We start from the raw sequence: 23,398 nt of genomic DNA, 5'->3' as shown, positions 1-23,398 counted from the left end.
CAAGCAACGGCTTGCAGTATTTATACCTCCTATAATTTATTTTCCGTTTCCGACATTTTTCTATAATTTTTGCTCTTTGGTGAGAAAGCTTTAAAACCCATTATTATGGGAGCTAAGAAGTGTCCACCAAAGGCGTATAATCTTGATTTATTATAGACATTTTAACAATAAAATCTTAAAGTGTAATTTACGTATTTAGTAAATGCTTTAAAAAATCATTAGTGAAACGCCTTTTATCTCTTCTCATGAAACGAGAATCTTTAACGTCACGTTCTATCACTCCTGAATTAAGGGTGGATATAAGCCGGATAATTGACGATCGATTTTACTGACACGGTGCAGTTCAGATATGAACTAAGCTTATTTCATTTTCAATACTCGCAGCATATTGATTTAATTAATAGGGTGACACAGTTTCTGTTTGTGTTTACTTAATAAACAAACGTCAAGTTTATGAACATTTAGATTCAAAGTGCAGTTCAGTCAAAACGGTGGATACTATTGTAATTGAGACGGGGTTTTAGGAATTTGATATGTAAAAAACCAGTGAATAAGCTTCGGAAAGGTTGGACGCAAGGGTTTCATAAAGCAAATTAGAAAAGACCAGATGTATGGAAGAAAGTGGATGGATATAGTATTGCGATAACTCACATGGATTTCTGCTCAAAAGCTGAACAATATAATATAACAGCCACTGTATTCACCTGATATAGCTCTAATGGAATTTTTTCGTTTTCCAAAAATTAAATTAAACATGGGTCAGTTGATAGGTGACGTAAAACCTAATATGGTTCGAGTACTAAAGTTGGTTGCTGAAAATCATCTGTTTAAAAATTAATTGATATTTTCAGTTTACCAATTTCTAGTACTTTTTTTGTAACTGTACAATAAGTTGAGTCTATAAATCACTATTATCTTTTTTTTTAGAACACCAACATTTTATTTTGGATACATACGAAAATTTCGTATTTTGTAATCCTAAATTACTATATAAGAACTGTAAAATGGCAAAGGAGAAAAAGTTCTCTTCCTGTATAAGTTTTTACACCATCTATCATCTAATTAAAATTGCCAAGAAAGTTAAAAGTATCATTTTTGCGTCAAAAGATAAGTTTTATAAATGACCGGTGCTCAAGTTTAGAGGCGGAGGACTTACAGAACCGCTCGTCTGTGAACATAGACGAAATTATACAAGATGAGAAGTGACACTATGCGGAAATTATATTTGTGAATTCATATTCCTCATGTGTTTGCATAATAAAATTTGCTTTTTGCAGAAAGTGACTTTATAGAGCTGCATAGTTAATAATGGCTATTTCTATTAAATAAAAAAATATACACCAATGTTTTTTTATAAAAATAAAAAGTATTTCTAAAACGTCCTTCAGTTTTTAATCAAACTTGATTATTTGCCTTTTGTTTGTACGATAAGGTTTTTGAGTAAAAAAATAAAAGTATGTCCAAGCCTAAGCTCTTTACACTTGGCATAACCTGAAGTGAAGTTCCCTGATTAGTATTTACAAGTTCTTTGGCCTCTGATAATTCTGGGCAAGGCTCTAGAAATCCATTAGGATCCTTATGTGAACTTTTGATTCCTGTCAGTACCTCCAATGAACAGAATTTATTCATTAATCAGTCGTTTTTTGAGAGCAAATACTTGAGTTGCTTCTCAGGATCTCATTTATGCTCACGAATATCAGCTCCAAATAGAATTTCCATTGAGTTGGTTCATTTGAGTTCCATTGATGTTTGAATATTCTGTAAGAAAATTCTTCATTTAGTTCAGACGTAAAACCAAGATGACTTTCTACTTTCTTTGGCCTTTGATAACTCTAGGTCAGGATACAGAAATTAATCTAGATCCTTAATTTCGGGTTCATGTCAGCACCGCAGAATCTATTTACGCTCTACAGGTTACTCAAAAACGTGAAATCCGTAAGACAAGGATACTTCAATCATTGGCTTTTTTTTAACTCCCTTTGATTTTTGGAGCCTTTAGTAAAATTGCAGTGAACCAACATGAGTCTTATGTAAGATGTTTTAAATTTTGGTCCTAAGAGTACTAATACTTTAATGTTCTTTTTCTTACAAATAGAAAATACAGCTAACAATTACACCAATAATCATTCGTATATTTAACCGTTTTTGCTTTGATTGAATTGTAAGAGTGCTCCTTCCAATTTTCTCTTTCTTTCTTTCAATTTATTAATTTTGATACTGCAATGTGGGAGATCCTGTATAGCTACTATTATTATTATTATTATTATTAATTAACTTTCTCTGTAACTTAAAAAAAAACTATTTATTTCGTTAGCAGAATAAAGAACAAAATATATATAGCTCGTATCCTAACGAATATAGGTCAGGTTTTTTCGGGTAAAATAAACTACTTCAAAGTTTCTTAATTAGAGAAAGATACAGTGGGAAGTAGCGCTTGAAAATAGATTGGGGAAAAATTTAGCAGCTGATAGATAGGTTGGGATAACTATGTTCATAAATAAAAATAAGAGCTAGAGAGTGGGTAAAACATAAATGGATAAAGTGGCCCACTTTATCATCATTAGTAAAATTCGTAGTTGGATCATATAATTTTTGGCACTTAAAAGTTACTTAAGAATTTGCAAATCTGTCTACGACATGAATATTTAAATTTACTAAATGATATTCGAAGCTACCATTGATTCGGCTTGTGAGTATTAAACCAGAATTATTGCGTCAATTACTATGTTCGCCCATCTTCCACTTTCTCTTGATAACATGAACCATAATGATTTAAGCAAATGTCCTTATCCAATTTTTTTGCCTTTTAATCTTTCTTATATCTATTGGGTATTTGCATATGCCTGAAGAAGCAAATAATCTTTAAATCTGGTCTAATTTTTAATTAAATTTTCGTCTATTTCTATGCATACATTGATATCTTAATTAGTTAAAATCTTAATAAGTTAAAAATAATAAAGAAAACAAATAAATAAAACCGAATTGATTATGAAATGAAACCTATTATTAACAGAATCACAATTCCGTAGGCGTACAAGCTGGAATAAAAATTAACATGCTAAATCTCTTTACTCTTTGGCTAATATTTTATCCCTGACCCACAGTTACATTAATATTCTTATCTATATTCGCAGTGTAATCTGGACGACATTGTTTTAAATGATCCAAATATTTAATTATAATTGCTTTACTAAAAAATGTGTAAATGATTAAGACAAAACAAATAATTTTTGTAATTATTTATATTTGAATTATATTTTACAAACGGATGAGGGACGAGAATTCTTAAACACATTACGTGGCAAAATTTACAGTTTAAATTCTAGGACGAGAACATATGAACTGTTTTGCTTGGTTTTATTTACGGAATATGCCCTTTGTGGATAGTATCCATGAATCTTTATACACACAAATCGGTATATCAAGGCAATAAGTGGTGTTGTATTTTCCAAATCCTGCGATCATGTGCTGCGAATATCGCGGGAGGAGATCTCCTGATTTCTGCAACGGATTTATTTATTTATTTGAAATGTACAAGAAAAGAAATATAACAAAACAGTCTGCAAAAAGAACAACAATCAGTAGAGATGAAATCAAAGCACAGTGGTTGTACAGTACATAAATGACAAATAGTTCAAACTGGGCCCCTTTTGATAAAAAGCAATTGTCTTTTAAGATTCTTCAGTCCAAAGCACAAAATGTCAAGGTTAGTAAATTTCTCTATATATATTGTCATAATTCTTTACATAAATGAAGTTTGACCATAATTTGTCTGACGATTCTCTGGTGGAAATGGTTGCAATAGCCTAGTTCTCGACGGGATCCTAAATCGAAGGTTACTAACGATGTAGTCGCAAGATAATAGATTATTGATGAGTTAAGTGCTTTAAGTGAGTTTGAATTGTTGGAGTTGAATTGTTGTGAGTTGAATTTGGTTAAGTGAGTTAAGACGAGTTACGTGTTAAGAAAATTGGCATAAAAATTCAAACAAATAACAGTCTTGTATCACATGCAATATCTTGTACTGAGAAAAAATATGTGAAAAGCAAAAGCAGATATTTGGTGAATTTTCTCTGCACTCTCTCAATCTTTTCGAAATTACAGGAAAATGTTGTCAAAGATAGCTCCCAAGTCACTAATTTCATCCAACTATCTTACAGGTAAGTTTTTGTGAAGTAAGGGATCATTACACTTTAAGAATCTTATATGCCTATACTTGGAGACATTCAATGTGAGACAGTTTTTATCACACCAAGGGATAAAACGGCCTAAGTCTCCCTGCAAGTTGGTATCTGTAGTAAATGCGCTGAAGAATTTCAGGTCATCGGCATACGGTAATCAAAAAATGTCCTCAAAACAACCAACCGCATAATTTATAAAGAGTGAAAAGATCACAGGACCAATGTCCGAACCCTGGGGAACACCAGAAGTGACTCTAACCATACTAGAGATCGTTCCTCCATTAGAAAGAAACTGGGTGCAGTCACATACATGTGACTCTATCCAGCTGTTCAGTTGCTGACAACTCTCATAAGAGAAGAGCCTTGTTGACACTATCGGAGGCCTTTGAGAGATTTGTGAAAGTCTGTCTGGCAGTCTTTTTCCAATGCAACAGTGAGGAAGTTTTGATATGCAGCCAGGTTAGAAGTAGTTGAACGTCCTCTATAAAAACCAAGCTGATTTAGGACTATGTGATGTTTTTAGGTATTCAACAATGCTTCTGTAAGAATCGATTCCGTTATTTTTGATATAATGGAATGAAGAGAGATTTCTCTGTAGTTCGCTATATAAGACCTGTTACCCGATTTGAGAGAGGGAAGCTGTCATTAAATGTTCCCTGGAATATCTATATCATCTTTTTAGGTAAAGCCCTTATCTATATTCGCAGTGTAACCTGGACATTCTTTTAAATAAACCAAATATTTAATTTATAATTGCTTTACAAATTTTCATTTATAATAAATATATAACTTTTCTAAATAGATTACGACAACACAAATAATTTTTGTAACTATTTAAATTATATTTTACAAACGGATGAGTAACGTGAAATTTCAAACAAAATACGTGGCAAAATCCGTACTAAGACGAGAAGATATGATATTTTTTGATTGATTTCATCCACCGAATACCTCTTTAATTTGGGTATATATTAAAGCAACGCCCTCTATGTAAATTTACTACTGCATATTAACAAGAGAGCAGGACAGTCGCAAAGTCTCGTCTTCGTGGTTAGAAGCCTTGTATAGTAGGTTCATGCTTAAAATCAATGTCAACATCCTCTAGTGGTAGAACTGACTAATTAGCAGTAACGTAACTGACAAAACAGAGTGTATTTGCTCTGACTAGGCCTGAGTCAAAACTAATGTAGAAATTCCACCACACCCTTGTGGAAGCTTTCACCAAGGACAGGGTAGGAACAAGGGACACAACGACACCAAGATAATCAGGTTTCGACAATTCCAGCTAATGTTCATTTTAAGACTTAATGATATTGATTGACCTTCAAATCAATGAATCCTAAAAATCCCTGGTGAGACTAAACTTTAAATCCGATGAAGGGCATTTTTACCAATTTTTACTGACCCAGGATCAAATTTATTACTGTGATATGTTGTGCATATGATGGGTTTATAACTTAGCTTACAAATATAGAATAAACGACACCTTAACATTCCCGTTCGTTACATACAAGAATTTTCGACCCAAAAAGGACAGCCATAATTTATGCAATAGCAAGAAAAGGCATTTAAGTCATCAGTACGTGATAAGATTATTTTCATACTTAAGCCTCAGTCGGCTCTTTAAAACTTATGCAATAGTTGACTATCTGGCTGTTCCAGCAGTTACCAATCATAAGTATTTTATGACTTAAACTCAAAAAGAAGAGCCATTACTTCGACAAAGGCGATAATTTAAGTTGGTCCCATTAAAACCTATCAAAAGTTTTAATACTAGTAGTATAAAGGACGCAATAAATTTTCAATAAGCTATTTATTCAAAATACTCTCCGTTAGAAGTAATACACGAATTAACCCAATTTTCCGTGCCTTTAAAACTCCTCTTTTAGAGCTAAATTTAATTTCGTTGTCACAGCTTTTAGACACACACTTGTATGTTTTTGTAAAACTTTAATAAAAAAACTATTTAAACGTCTCTATGGCCGCACCCTAAGCAGCTGTTGTTGATACGAAACACAACACGTAAATAGTTCTTTGCCCTTTTCTATCTCATATTTAATTCTGGCAAAGTTGCCCAGTTAGTTTTAGTGAGTGCACTTCGTTGTGTTCAGTGTATTACAAGGAGCTGTAAACCAGGGCCATTCGGTGAGATTGCCCGACTCAAAACCCAAATTATTATTGGGTGATAACAGATGAAAGACGAAAATTACATTTTGGAATATTTTGCTCTAGTTAGGAAGTTTGTTTGGTTGAATGCTGCGATTTTTTTTACCTTAAAATGAAGATAATAACTAAAAAGGGATAGAAAAGCTGGATGGAACCTATTAATAACAAGAATTTTGTTATGCGTGTTCAGAATAATATTTTTTACAAATCATCTTATTAGATCACAGCTCTACAGCTTAATGTACAAAAAACAGATGTCCAAAAAACACTTTTTATTTATTCTAAACAATATAGTTTTCTATGCACTAGAAACACCATGAAAATATAACGTCTCTATTTTATAATATTTATTTTTCATTCTCCTGTCATAGCTCCTAAATTTGTTATTTTAAATTTTGTAAATGATAAAATTTTAACTTACAACAAAAAACCCGAATGCGGAACACTGATTTATCTTTACATCGCAATCAAGGTCATAAAAAATGCACATGAAATCAAAAACTCAATTTCAACTCTAACAGTAATAATGGTGTTTGTTTTGAAAATTCGGTCCCATAAGTTGATCGTTGACGGCAAGGTAAATAAAAAAAAGCAATTTTCACTAAATTGTAAATGGGAAAAACCAGAATACATACGCGGTTTGTTTTTCCACCAACGAAGTGGAGGTCTGTTTTTCTGGCAAAACTGCTCTTTAGGTTCTAAATTACAGAAAAATACACCGAGAATGGATGCTTTTAAGGATAAATCCTTAGGGAATTTAGCAGCTGAAATGATACGTTGAGATATGGGTATAAACTGTTTTTATGTGTATTGTGTCGAGTTTTGTTTTTATAAAACTAATTGGATCAAGAAGATTGATCACAGGATATGCTAGGAAAGCTGAGAAACCTACAAATAGCTTTCCAATAATAAGCTATAGCTTAGCTAGCTATAGCTTATTATTGGAATCACAAAGTTTTTTCCAAGCTTATTTTAAGCAATATATTTTGCCATAAATGACCGATGATTTAATAATATTGTTCAAAAAGCTATACATAACTATAGTTACTACCATCAGTTATTAGGCGTAGGAAAATTAGTAAGGAAACTAAAAAATAATTATGACAAAGCGTACATGTAGATGGCACCAATAGAGTCATGGTTGTTGTTAGAATTACAGAGTTTTTCTCAAGCTTACTATAAAAAATTAATGAGTTATACATATAATGTCAATCTATATTTTAATAATTTAAATAGGAGAGAACGTTTAACTGGTAATAACATCGGTTATTACTGGTTAAAAAAGGAGTAAGGCATCTAAAAAATAATCAGGACAAAACGTACATGCATATGGCACCAATAGAGTTATGATTGTTGTTAGAATTACAGAGTTTTTGTCAAGCTTACTATAAAAAATTAATGAATATATTATACGTATAATGTTAATCTATATTTTAATAATTTAAATATTCAGAGAGCAATATCTAACCTATTATAATAGTTACGAACATTGGTCATTACTCGTCGAAAAATTAGTAAGGCACATAAAAAATAATTATGACAAAACGTACATGAATATGGCACCAAAAGAGTAATGCCTGTTATTAAAATCACAGAGTTTTACCCAAGCTTACTATGTAAAATTAATGAATATATCCATATAATGCAAATTTCATTAATTCATATATTTTGATAATTTATATGTTCAGACAGCAATGTCTAATCTATTATAATAGTTACTAACATCAAATATTATCGGTCGAAAAATTAATAAGTCACGTAAGTAATAATAATTCTGACAAAGCGTACATGCATATAGCACCAATAGAGTCACGCTTGTTATTACAATCACAGAGTTTTACCTAAACTTACTATGTAAAATTAATGAATATATCATTTAATGCAAATCTCGGCCATTCGTATATTTTGATAATTTAAATATTCAGACACCAATATCTATTCTATTATAATAGTTACCAACATCAGATATCATCGGTCGAAAAATTAAAAAGGCTCGTAAGAAATAATTGTGACAAAGCGTACATGCATATAGCACCAATAGAGTCACGCTTGTTGTTGCAATCAGAGTTTTGCCAAAGCTTACTATGAAAGATTAATTAATAATTATTATAAAATGCTAATCTGAGCCATTCGTATATTTTGATAGTTTAAATATTCAAAAAGCAATATCTAAATTAGAAAAGCACATAAAAAATAATGTTGACAAAACGTACATGAATATGGCACCAAAAGAGTAATGCTTGTTATTAGAATCACAGAGTTTTACCAAAGCTTACATGGTTAAGACACTTACATTAAATTTATTGAAACACGCAAAAATCATCATGACAATACGTAAAAAATTATCAATTAATTAATATATAATTCAAATCTGAGTCATTCGTATATTTTGATGCCTCTAACTACGTATAAGGCTTTTTTTAAATACAATTAAGTTCAATATCAGGCTGACAAACACTACACAATATCAATAGAAATTATTATTAAAAATTGATTTTGTTCAAAAAACGTTCAATTTTCACACATTTTACTATACTTACACCAAACAAAGGGCTTTTCTCTAGGAAGCAATTTATCATCTCTAAATTTTTTGCGGTATCCACACCCTTAACAAAAATTGGTAACAGACAAAAAGGGTTAGTGACAAATTCGTTTTAGTCGCATAAAATAATGAGTCCATTACTCAATACGGCAATAGAAGCACCTGATGTCAAGGAAAGTGAGAAAACCCTAGGAAATTGGAGAGGACGTTTACTAACTACCATTGGCGGCGATTGAAAATACTTCATCACTTAGACGGTGTGAATGACAATAGAATTAAATAGATTTTCGTGTAGACTCCTTCGGTTAGTAATAAATTAAGTCAAGTATAAGGCATAAATACGAACTTTGAACAGGCATTTGCAGGACGTTTATTAGGTATAAGACCAACTAATGCTTGGCAAATTTCAAGAGAGACATACAGTCTTTAATAAAAATTAGGCGAGTCTTACCAGAATTAGAGTCTGTAGGCATTGTTTCTCTACTAGAAGATAAAATTGAATGAGTTTAAGGTTTAAACAGCTTCAAACTTAATACAGAAAATTCTATCGGAGATTTTAAAATAGAAAATAAATGTAGAAAGGAATAGTCTTAAGTTAAAGAGAGGACATGCAATACACCTCTTTTCCTTCTTTAGATTCAATTTGATTGGACCTTTAGTTAGTAGAGAGAGAGTAGGACAAACGCTATCGTTAAGTTTTTATCTTGCAATTTGTTGTTGCAACTTCATACGTTGATTTTCGCACTCAAGACCTGAGTTGACCGGACGTGTATACAGTTACAATTATATGTATGCAACTCTATACACATACTGGACATCCGGAATACCGCGGTCTTATTTTGAGATTACATCGACTTAATATTCTCGCGGGTTTTTCATGTTACGAATCGAATAACCCTTAAAAGCTTTTAATATAATGATCATAATAAGGGGTGATGACACTTAATAACGATCAATATCTTTTAAATAAAGTCTGGATTCACATAGAACTGCAATATCTCTTTCCGTCTTCTTGGCAACGTCGGTAATATTATCGCTGTTAAGCTTTGACAAAAACTTATTCATGAATATTCTACGCGAGTGGAAGTCAAGCAAAGTGTAATAAAATTTGCGTAAAAACGTAATTTAATGCACGGCTGCTAACGTACCTACAATTTGTAGGGAGTTCCAGTTACTTTTATCTTTTAACATAATTTTGTATTTTTCTCTCAAATAAGTTTAAATCTATAATGATATTTTTATGTGTACGTTTCATTTAATTAGACTTTTGTGGTCTGTAAATGTTCAAAATAAATTATTTTTGTTAAGATAAAATATGTTTATTAATTGTTTAACAATGTTTGGTATTTTCCCTTTTTCCAGATTGGAACATCTGATTTATCATTAACAGTCTTGAGCAACTATTTGGGGCAGCACATTATTCAGATAATGCCAATGCATAATGCATATCATGTATTAAATTTATCCAATGTACTGTAAAATTTTAAAAATGTACAAGGCGATTTTAGTACACATTTTCAATAGTGCAAAATTCTATTAACATTTTTTATTATTTCTTTCCAATTTTATAATAAAATTGTACTTTAAAGCGAGTAGTATATTTTTTAATTTTTTGTATACCACTATCCAAAAATGTGTCATACTTCCGAAATCCTCCAATTTTTAACGGTAAGCTCCTGCTATTTTAATCCGAAAAATACACTAAAACAATCAAAAAATAAAGATTTGGGTCATATCTTCGGAACCTAATTTTTATTCTAACTCTACTCTAATATTATATTTGATTTATTTTAGACCTGTTGTATTATTAGGAGTGTATTTTAACAATGCATTAAATGTCACATTAGAATATTGAAGCCTTGTCCGTACTACCAACAACGAAGCATCCTGTTTTCTATAGGCTTATATGCTAAGCTGATAAACGAATTCATGATGAAATCAATAATAACTGTCGCAGCTCTATTGAATCTATTTGAAGGGAAAACAATGGGTGCATCCTAAATACGTCAGCTATTTTAGGCGAGCCTGCTATTATAGCTAAAGCACAACTGCTATTTATTAGGATTTTTTTTACCTCGAATAAAACGTTGCACAAATATTAAAAAAGGGAAACTTTTATACTAAAGGATTTAGAGTTTGAAACTTCAGAATACGCGACGGGAAGTTTTATTAGTAAAGACGTGTTTCTGTTTTATTATTTTCATCGAGAATAAAAAAAAAGTGGACGAGACAATAAAAGATGTGCAATTTTATGTGTTGTGTTTTTTGCTTTCATTGACGCTGACGTTTTATACTTACCCTTCACATAAAGCAGGAAATTTACAATTGGCTCTGATTTTCGATCCCTCAGGACCTTAAAGTTCGGGACGCAAACTTAGACGTGTATTTTAAGCCACAGGTCCCCCGGTTACGGATCATGATAAATCGTCTAGATTAGCTAGATAAGATAGCTAGTCTCCTTTAGGAAAAGCTGCTCTGGTTTACGTGAGGAGAAAAATTCAACTTATATGTTATACATACATATCTATGAGCATTCTTTAAAATGTCCAAAACGTTCTCAACATAAATATGTCATGGTAGTATACCAGGATATCTTATTAAATAGTCACATCAGGCCTAAAATAATAAGGCAACATATGCACTTATTAAATAAATAGGCTACTCAAGGAAAGAGTAAATATGTATCAATTGTTGGAAAAATGCTAGGGGTTGGCGTAAAATTTGCACATTTTCATTTATATTGTTTATAGCCTTCCATGTGGACTAGGTTGGCAACCATATATTTTAATGATGGATAAAGCCTTCAAGATGAAATTATCAAGTTCTTTTCGAGTTTTTTTTGACGAAAATCTATAAGTGAAAAGTACAGGGTGTCCCAATCACCAGACACTTTTGTGGGTTATCTCGCTTGTTATAGGAGATAGAGCCATGCGGTCTTAGCATTACTGTGCTACTTTTTTATGAAACGAAATATATAAATACAGTGTGATTTTGAAAATTTTTGATTTTGAGACCCGACATCTGTCATTCTGTCTGAGATGTACCACTATGGCGTACTGTTAAAATTAAAATAATAAAAAGAAAAAACCCCAATAAAACCATTTTTTACTTTTTCAATGTTTAATAATAACGGAGATACAAGAAAGGAGGAGATATAAAGCCAAAATTTTTAAAATCACTCTGTAGATTAAAAACTATGACAGCTATTAAATTTTTGACAATGGCATATTTTTTTTCATAAAAAAGTAGCAAAGTAGTGAGAAAACCTCAAGGCTTTTCCTCCTATAATATCCAGGTTATCTGGATTCTTGCTTACAATATTGTTTCCTTTCTTGTATAGTGCGGAATAGAGTGCAGATATTTAATTTTTTCAAAAAACCTCTAAGAAAATGCTTATCGAGCTTATAAGATTTTCTTTAGTTAACCTTACCTTTAAACCTTCTTCTTCTTCTTCTTCTCTAGCCTGTATCTATCCACTCCTGAATGTAGGCCTCTTCCAGTGCTTTCCATGTTTGTCTATCTAGGGCCATGTTTGTCTATTCGTTGGATGTCGTCCCGCCACCGCGTTGGTGGTCTTCCCGCATTTCTTTTTGTGGCTCTTGGGGCCATTGCATGATTTTGTTAGTCCATCTAGATGGGTCTTGCCTTGCAACGTGACCTGCCCATCTCCATTTTAGTTCGGCTACTCTTCTCATAACATCCGTTACCTTTGTCCTTCTTCGAATCTCACCGTTTCTAATGTGGTCTCTTAAGCTAGTTCCCAGCATGGCGCGCTCCATGGCTCTCTGGGTTGTTCTGAGTCTTTCTGCGCTCCTCTTTGTCAGTGTCATCGTCTCGAGTCCATACGTTGTAACGGGTAATATGCAAGCCTCGTAGACTTTCCGCTTAAGATTAATTGGGATGCTTTGGGATTTTAAAATGTATCCTAGTCTTCCGAATGCTGCCCAGCTAAGTCTTGTTCTTCGGGATATTTCGGCTGTTTGGTTTTATTTTCGCAGTCTGACAGCGTGGCCCAGGTATATGTATTCCTCGACGTTTTCGAGAGCGTGGCCTTCTATAGTTATTACTGTTTGTTCGTTGGTCATTATTTTGGTTTTGTTTAGATTCATCTTGAGTCCGATTTGTTTTGATATTTCTTGCAGTTCCTCCAACATATCTTTTAGCTCGTTGATGTCCTCACTAATGACAACAATATCATCAGCAAATCGAAGGTGACTTAGTCGAGCTCCATCTACGTTGATACCTTTATTTCCCCATGGCAGCTTTTTAAACAAGCTTTCCAGTGCCATCGTGAAGAGCTTAAGAGATATGGTATCTCCTTAGCGGACCTCCTTTTCTATCTTGATCTTATTTGTTGATGCTTCTTCGTTGATGGTCACTTGTAGTGTTGCGTTGTAGTAGATGTGTTTTATAACCTTACCTATGTGAATTTCACACTTTATCTATCTCTCTAATTCGCTTCCTCCTTTTTGCCTTTGATATTTTATATAACATATAAGAAATTATATTATAATATAAGCCACACGTGGTTGTTATTCTGAAAGATTGCATTCGTAATATTTCTCCAGACACAGTTAAAAATGTACAGCAAGAATTTATCGATGGTTTGGAATACTGCAGAACTGTTAATGGCGGCCAGTTCCAGTATTTGATACTCCAGAATATGGAAAGTAATTTATCAATTTATGTTGCAATAAAGTGTTATAATAATTATTTAAGTGCAGTGATAAAAATTCGCATGTTTTCAGGGAAGGACACACACACTACCAAAAAAAATTAATGTGTGAGCGGGAATATTAAGTGATACTATTATCGGGCCTCTATTTATTAATGATAACCTTAATGGCGAAACTTACTTGGAAATGTTGGAAACCATTCAACCTAAAATTGTTGAAGAAATAGAAAATCATTGAATCAACATGGGGGTAGAAACTTAAACGCAGACTTATTAAATTCAACATTATAAAGCGTCACTACACGATGTTTTTTCTGTGAGGCTATTTTTACGTAATGCGTTTCCAGATCAGTGGATTGGGAGAAGAGGTACAGTGGAATGGCCGGCGAGGTCACCAGGTCTAACACCCCTCGAGTTTTTTCTCTAGGGTCACTTAAAGACTGTTGTATTTAAAACTCAATCAGTTTCACTCGATGATCTTCGCCAACGGATTATTTACATAAAATAATAAATTTATTAAACGGAGTTTCTTTTATTTGACCCTGCATAAATTTTAGGGAAAATTCTTATGCAGGTGAATACTACTCCAAAAGACCTTTAATTTAAGGTATCACAAAAGGGATGGTGCCATTTAAAATTTTGGGGTTGAGGTGCATCGGGCGCAAGGGGTGACTTAACCTATGACTAAAATATGGCGGTTGTAGTTCCCTCTACCTGTATAACACTTGTATCAAATTGCGCTTTTCTAACTTTTTTAGTTCCTGAGATATTTTTATTGAAAATTTTAAAATTGTATATCCTAGCATTTTTTTTCACATTTTTGTGTAGATTAAAGGTATCATTAAGACGACTAAGATTATATTATACCATATTATGCCATTTTTCCTTTTCTCCTCTAACCTCATTTCTGATTCTTCTTTGTAGGCCTCTATACTTGTTATTGTCATTCTGAATTTTCCATATTTTTCGTTCTTCCCTTATCCATTCGTTTTTTGTTGCATATTTGTCTCTTCGACATCAGTGACTAAAGTTATGGTGTTGAGTTGATTATTTAAGTATTGTGTGTACTGATTCTGAATGTCTATATTTTTGAGCAGTTTTATGTCGAATCGTCTTATTTTTCCTTTTAGAACTATGATTTATCATAGATATAATTTATTTAATTGCGTACAATACGTTAGTCTTTATCTTGAAGTGACTTCCAAGTATAGAGGCGATGGTTTAGTAATTTATACTATGTATTTTTAATAACCAAAATGTTTTCCTTACAATACTGGATCAATCTTTCTCCTCTTTTCTTTCTGTCACCTACGCCATACTCTTTAATCACAGTTCCTATTTTGCCCCTTTGGCATTTCAGTCTCCCATTAGTATGTTGATTTCATTTGGTTTGGCTAGTTTAAGGCTTTGATCTATTTGTTTGTAAAAGTGTTCTATCTCGTTATCTGATTAGTCAGTCAATCAAGTCTGTTGGTCAACATTTTCTCACCATTGAAGTATGGTTTACAAGATATACTACACATATATCTTCATGCTTATTGTAAGACAAAAACAGTTTAAAACAGATAATCTGGGGCAATTAGCTTAAAACCTAATCCAAAACCGTAAATGGGAATCTGTAATGCTAAGAAAGCACCTTCTGATTCTGCATTCTATTTTTTTGTTTAATTAATTTGTTATATCGATTGATTTATTCGATCGATGAGATATGAGATCGCGAGATATGAGAAAACCTGGAGGAGGCCTATATCCGACAATGGATAGACATGGGTTGATGAAGAAGAAGTATTTATTTCAAAGGACCTCCAGCTTTGAAGTTCCAGGATCGACATCCGATCAAATCTCAATTCATCTATAACTTTTCCCATTTATCTATTGAACTTTTCTGTTACTAGGTGTTTAAAAGAGGATATTATCAAATCTACATTTACAATTTAAAATATTTGTCTTAGACATAGAATATTATGACATAGAAAATCCAAGTATTATCGAAGAATCATATTTGTTAGTTGGCAGCACTAACTAGAAAGCTGTCAAAGTTTTGGCTCCCGGTGACTTTTTTGAAAAATGACTTGGTGCACGACGAGCTTCTTTGCAGAGGTTATTTTGCAGGACTTTTAAAATCCAATTTTTTGGAAGGCATAAAAAATTTGGAAAAACGACTGCAAAAATGTATAGAGCTGAGAGGAGATCATGTCGATTTTTTTTTATTAAAACACTGTTTTGTTTAATTTTCTTAAGGACTTATTTACATTATTAAACCTCTCATCAAAGATTTTTTCGAGTAAATGATCGTTATAAGAGATTAATAAACTGTGTATATATGGGCCAGTGATTAATAGATTCGCTGAACTTTGCAATCGCTTCGCTGATTCAAAAAGGGCCTGACCGGGTAATCCGTTATGTAAGACATTAATTGGAATGGCCATATTTCGATAGATAGGGTATCCGACAAGTTGTTAATCAAACACGCTTTCATTATTAAAACTCTGTATTAGTCTGTGGATTTTTTTTTATTTAAAAGGTTTAATTCATTTTCTGGGGGAAATATAATTTAGAGTATTTTTAGCTTAATTCTAATGTCATTTAAAATTTGAAGTAAACTTTGGGAAGGGGCTTTTTTACTGTCTAGCACGTCCCAAAACTTTTTTTTAAATTTTAATTCTAAAGAGAATAAACTTGGATTACATAAAATTTTATAAATTAATCATTGATGCGGATTAGTTGATAAGACCTTTTTATTAATATATCATAAAGCCATGACACGCATTTTAAATTAAATAGACTAAGGGCAAAATTTTATTAATGGTACATACAACACGATAAATTGTTACCCAGGCGAATAAAAATTAAATAGGAAGTCCGAAAGTTCCTAATTGTCATTATAATGCAGAATTGCAAATTGGTCAAGATCAAACTCATTACAACAGGTTTTTATCATTCTCGTTAGTGGTGACAAGGAACCTTAATTTATATAATAAGTAACTCTAGAAAAATGTCATTAATAGAGTAGCAACTCCTAAATAAATTTGAGGAATGACCGAATGAAATTCCAAACCATTATCTCCTGACCATTATTTCATAATCAGCAAGAGTTGAGGATCAAATGGGGACGTTGCAACTTTATAAATTTTATGAGCGTCTGCAAACAATAAGAAATTAGAGTGGTGAATGAGAGCTTGTGAATTTGTGACGAGAGATTTTGTATTAGAAGTGGTACTTTGTGGGTGTATTGGTCAATTGTTAAAGAAAACTATTTGTTTCTAGCCAACGTTTCGAATTATATTTAAGTAATATCTTCAGTGCAAGTCGTAGTTCTCTCCTGTCAAATTAAAAAAATACATATCACAAGGATAAAAATGTAGATAAGATTAAAGGGCGGTTACGTAGAGGAGGGATTACAATTAAAATCTGATAAAATATATAAAATGGAAGAAACTTAGTACGGTAGCCGTTGTTAATCTACCGGTTTGTTTCATTTCATACACCCACAAACTACCATTTCTAATTCTACATATTTCATTGATAAATAGTTTAAATTAAATGGGACTAGGTTGTGAAACCTTAGAGACACCAGAGAAAATACAGTAATTCGTACAAGTTAAGTGCAATTTATTATAAAGCTATGAATTCATTTAAAAAGATTTCTAACGAGACCCATGCTAGGAAGGTGCTTATATAACTTACTCTGTCGAACATCTTCGAACGATCATTGTAAACACTGTCTACGTGGCAATATTGGTCAAAGGCGTCATACATCATTGATAAATATGTTGAATAAAATAGGACCAGTATGTAAACCTTGAGAAACCCCAGAGAAAACATGAACTTCATTCAAGTTATTATTCAGAGGAAAGAAAAATAATCGTTTAACTCACTTTTCATCCAGTGGAGCTCAATGTTTTAGTATTAAATATTCTCTCACCAAATAAAGACAAAATACCAATCATGCATCTACTTGTTTGCTTAAAGCAAACCAATTGGGGAATTAAAGAAGACTTAGAAAAAGAGAAATAAGCAAAATGTGATTTTCAACCAATTCTTCTTTTGCCTCTTAAGCCTTCTTCTAAGAATTAGTAGAGTGAGATAAGGTGGTAGTACTCAAAATCTTATATTTTTAAAATGAGGAAAAGCTATGTCTGGAGCTGCTAATATAAGTGGGACTAGTTAATTTCCGAATCGTCCAATTATAATAGGTATAACCATAAGAAAAATCATAATGAAGGCATGGGCTATAACAATGCTATTATAGATTTGGTCATCTATACTGATAATGTCGATAATGATAATTAAAAGAGGAGACATTTTGCCCTGAATATATTTTTTTTGATTATTTCGATAATGATGATTGGCATTTATATAATTAAAGAAAATCGCTCGAAAAATAGAGGAAGCGCAGAAAAATCATGAGTTTTTAAATAATTTGTCAATATATTTTAAAGCATAGTTTACCGTACTTTTATAACTTGAATTTCTCTTAAAGCTCCTGTTCAATATATGGCGTCCCTAAATAACCGAGAATGTTGGAGCTCGTGTGTCCGTTGTGCTTCTATAAATTCGCAAACGAGGTGTTAAAGAGATTTTAAAGAATTCGACGAAAGGTAGGGCATTTATTTTAAAATCTTCTCGGATGGATTTTATTTTGGTCCGGCAAACAATTTTCAGATTATCACTTAAGTTAGAAATATTTTTTTTTGAAAAAAAACGGCGTAAGGAAAGGTTTTTTTTAATTAATTTATGATTCGTACAAGACTAGTTTATAAATTAATCTAATAAACTATCGAGACAAGTCAATATTGAAACTTTTTGGTCGAAAACTGGATATTCTTTGAAAAACTGGATAATTAGGGAGGGGCCTGTTTATTAATAAAACACCAGCTATGTTGAAAGCTTGGCAACTTGTTAAACAACAGGCTTTTAAAATTTTAAAGGTACTTTTGCCATGAATCCATTCTCTTCCATCCATCTCTGGTTAAACCTTTTCATAAGCAAACCCAGGCATCGACTACTCTTTTCCATTATTCCACATATCATCGCATTACGCTTTGAGTCTTACCTTATTAATAGTCAAGGCGACAAAGTCATAAATAATAATAATAGACAGTTTATATTTCCTCATAAAATATTACATATGCTCACTCATAGATGATAAGTTTACAATATAAATATAAAGATCATACTACCCAATAGTATAATTTTTTAAATACTATATTAGCAACTTGTTCTATTATGAATGAGTTCCTATAATGGAACACGTGGCTAAATATGTCAAGCACAAGGCCAAAAAACGAAAAAAATTAAATATAAATGCAAAGAGGAAATAAAGGTCATGTTTTAGCTACCCTCAGAAGAAGGAGCTGTTAGGACCTTGGATATTACACTTATAATTTGAAAAAGAAAATCGTGAACCGCATTATAAACTGTACGAATAGCATGCATGCCCTACATCCATAACAAACCGAAAAGAAAAAAAATCTAAATTATCCTAGCTTACTTATTATTTACTAATAGAAGGCAGAAAATGAGGAACGAGGAGGACAGGTATATTGACTGTATTTCTGTTCTAGACTCTATATGGTAAGTAAGTGGATTTCTTCAAAAAGAAACACGCACTGAAGAAATGCTCTCATGCCAAAGTTTACATTTCAAAATTTGTACGATGATATGTGACTTTCTGGTCCTGACTGTTAAACTTAATTGGTAACTGCCATCTTTTGCTGGAGCAGAAAGAGGTAAGACTCAGACCATGATGCGATCCGGCATTTTAATGACAATATGTGGAATAATAACAGAGAGAAGTGGAGACCTTGGGAGAACAATTATTTAGAAAAGAGAACAACCGCAAGATCATAGATAAGTGGGCATCGATCAACTTGGTTAACCCTACGTTAGGCGCATGGGCAATATGGCTTATGGCATGGCTTATATTGGCACAATGCGAAAAAATAAAGTAGAATTACCAAAGGAATTTTTGCCAAACAAAAGTAAAGAAGTGGGATGTTCTATTTTTGGATTCCAGAAAGACTGCACAATTGTATCGTATTGTCCAAAGAAAAGTAAATCTGTAATGTTGATTTCAAGTATGCACCATGATAATGCAATTGATGCTGAAACTGGAGACGCTAGAAAACCTGGAATAATCACAATGTATAACCAAACGAAGTTTGCCGTGGATCGACCAGACCAATTGTGTGCAAAATATGATGTATCAAGAAATACCCGCCGATATCCGATGGTAATCTTTTATGACTGCTAAATATTTCAGCAATAAATGCTTTATGCATTTATAAGTCTAATAATTGGAACAGAAAGATAGCACGGTCAGATTTTATAGAAGAACTTGCATGGGAATTGATTAGGCCTCAAATTGAATTTAGAGCTACACTTATCCAAGTCTCTCCGGAATTTCGACGGCGCGCCCGTGTTTTATTGGGAATTTCAAAAGTGGTAACACCTCTCCCACCTGTAAATAGAAATACTGTCAGAGGTTGTTCATTTTGTGCCAGGAATCGCAATAAGTCCACTCGAAAATATTGTAAAAAATGCCAAAGATACGCCTGTAAAGAACACTTGAATGAGATCTGTGTGGAATGCATGCAGTAAATTTACACCAGTTTTGTCTTTGTTATGTAACGTAGAACAAATGTTTATTTTTTTGTTTCGCCTTAGGATAAGTTTTGTTATTCCATGTTTTATATGATGTTTATGTTTTTTTTCTGCTAAAATTAGGAGATTTTTTTAAAACTTATTTTTGTATTTAAGTGCAAGATTAACTTCATAAATGAAATAAAATAAGTTAACCTAAAATTAAAAGCATTTTTTGTTTTCTTTTACAATATTTACATGTTCTATCTTATTAACATTTAAAAGAACTAATTTTTAAACTTTTTTCTGAAGTTTGGATAAATCGATCCATTAAAATAAATAAATAAATTGGGTTATAATTTGGGTTGCTACCACTGTAGCCCACGCGCCTAACCGTGTCAGTAATATCCACGCGCCTAACGTAGGGTTAAAGACCTTGCTGATGTCTACCAACACTGCTTCTACAATTTGGATACAATATATACAATCCGGACGGTCTGGTGGGTAGTAGATTGCTTGAGGCAAAAAGCAAGTTTATAAGAGGTAGCCAGAATCACTAGAGGATTTAAGACAACTAATTGTAGTTGAACACCTGAAACATTTAAAACGGTTCTAGTGGAATTCGAAGCTCGATTGTATCACTGCATGGAAGTCAACGGCGAATTGTTCTTTGTACGAAACATTATTAATTATATTTAGTATTGTTAAAGTAAAAGTCACAAAAAGTATTTTTTTTATTCTCAACCCGAGTAATTCTCTAGTAAAAAATTATCCCTTTTCAAATTAAAACAATTTTAGTACTTATTTTACGATTCTCTTTTTCGCTTAACTCAAAGGAGTTAAGAGAAGAGAATTGAGAGCCTATTTTAAACATCATTAGTCGCGAAGTTTAAAGCGGCCAATTTTTGTGATTAGTTAATTAAATTTAAAAAATAGCTAATCTGTTTGACAAACTGTCATTTCAACAGGAATGAGAGTAGAGGCCTTAAACTTGGCAGTTATATTCAAGGACAAAAGACCTTCAAAATGGGGTATCAGTCGACATATATTTGACATTTTGGGGTGAAGAGGTGAAACTGAAAATAGGCGCAAAATGGGTCTCCCTCAAAACAAAAATCGACGGGCCCGAGCATTTTTTTTTAGGAAGGCAGTTATTTGGGTTCAAAACTTTTAGTTGGGACACCTTCTATATTAATTAGATAATTAATCATATAAATTGCCATGTAATATATGATCTTAAATTAGATTGAACGTATTGATAACCTGACAGCTAAATATGTCAATTCTGATAAATCACGTCAGCTACTTACGACAATACAGTATTGTTTTGTTTATATGAAATGTTTTAATTAATAATATCAAATTTGCATACTCCAACTATTATTAAATCATAAAATTACCGTAATATATATTATTTCAGTACTATCATCAGTGTCAAAATTACCAGCAAATTGAAACATTTGAATTTATTAATATTTAAATTAAACGTCAGTCTGAAATTTCGCGTTGATTAAATGAGATATTAGTATAAATTACTGTCTGCGTTTAAAAACACTAGTTTTTTAGAGGAAGGGTAATTAGTTATGTGCTGAAAGGTACTGAACGTTAAACTAAATTATAAGTGCTTTTCTGGATTATATATGAGTTGGGAACTTTATTAAGTGTTCTTGGAAACAATAGAGGGTTCACGTTATTAACGTAATGGGGCATCAGCATTCACAGAAGTACTTATGATAAGAAACTTTAAAATTAGTTGAGATCTTTCAACTTATTTTAATGTTGTTTCTATTGATCAGATGATTTTCTCGTTATTTTAGAAAATAAGGAAAATAAAGCAAATTAGTATAAAAATTAGTTTAAATAATGAAATATTAACTTCTTGATGCTTGTTTATATAAGATGAGTTTTTTAAATATTTAGTGCGGAAATCTCACACTCACAATGAGCATAGAATTTATTTTTTTTGAAATACTAGTCAAGCGATTTTAGTTTTTTAGAATTTGACAGCTACAACATATGTTTCAAAAACCTGATTTATGGCGACTAAATAAAATGTCTAGTTTCGTAAATATTAGTGTTGAATAGATACACTATAAGAAGTTTATATAAAATTTGTGCATGGTATCTGTAATTTTTGACATATGAGTTTTTATTTTTAATAAATAGATATCATTGACATAAACTGCTCTTTAATGCTACAAGAAATAGCTCTAAAGATGGTCTCAATAAAGATCGACACGTCGGCGTTTACTCTAGAACAAAATCAGCATTATTTAAAGGTCCTAAGGTTGAACTTTATAAATTATTTTGAAATTCCAATTCGCCAACTCAAATTTTTTGCACGGCATTCGGTGTGATGCCTGTAAGCCAAGTCAGGATGGAGCGAGCGGCGGACATGCCTCGCGACATCTCGGGACAATGTTCCAGAACAGTAATCTGCCTAATATATGAGGAGCCCTGGCCGCTAGGAGGCCTGTCTCAAGTCTGAATATTGGCGCGACTTTTGAATCGCAATAAATAGTAGGAAATAAATACAGTGTAAATAAGTCATTGTATTTAGTGTGTACAGAGTGTTTTCCGTTTATTTTAAAAATGTCGACTTATATCTTCTCTATCTATCTTTTTGTGTATCTACCATTAGCTTGAAGAGGAAAACATGAGACATCGATATGTTGAAATAAATGATTTACAACACCATTTGCAAGAATATCCTTGAAGTAAGAAGGGAGAAAGAATAACTTCTTAGGCACATTAATCTTAGAACTAGAAGGTGTCCAAAATTGAATAATTTTAATTTACATTGTCAGAAACAGGTTAATCATTAGTTCTGTTAAGAAGTTGCTTACTAGAACTTTCTCCGAGTCTATTGGTTGACTAAGTTTTTTTTCCTAATGACTTATTACTACCGTCCGAACTATACGAAGACGATGCATGCCAAAAAACACGTAAATTAGTTTTTATAATGAAATTTTACTATAAAAATCTTATTTTTTTACGTAGATTTTTACCGTAGATAATTGTCGAATGTTCCGGAACCTAAAATGTAAGGAGCGGTTGCCGGTAGGAGGCCAGTTGAAGTCTAAATATTGGCGCGACTTTTGAATCGCAATAAATAGTAGGAAATAAATACAGTGTAAATAACACCTCAACAAATAGTTAAAAGCTACATTTTCCCATATATTCACTTTAAAAATGTCGACTATTTTTTTCTTTACCTACTATTAGCTTAAAGAAGAAAACAGGAAACTT

The 23,398-nt window shown here is 32.2% G+C and overlaps 1 protein-coding gene across 1 annotated transcript in view; it reads left to right on the top strand.

The window, feature by feature from the left end:
* LOC126745526 (midasin) overlaps positions 1 to 23,398 on the top strand; it is a 242,157-nt gene that overhangs the window by 176,157 nt on the left and 42,602 nt on the right. The gene's annotated exons all lie outside the window — the stretch shown is intronic.

This window comes from Anthonomus grandis, chromosome 16, assembly GCF_022605725.1.
Source record: "Anthonomus grandis grandis chromosome 16, icAntGran1.3, whole genome shotgun sequence".
NCBI lineage: Eukaryota > Metazoa > Arthropoda > Insecta > Coleoptera > Curculionidae > Anthonomus > Anthonomus grandis.
Note: the sequence above shows the minus strand (reverse complement) of the source record. Positions and strands in the feature narration are given on the sequence as shown.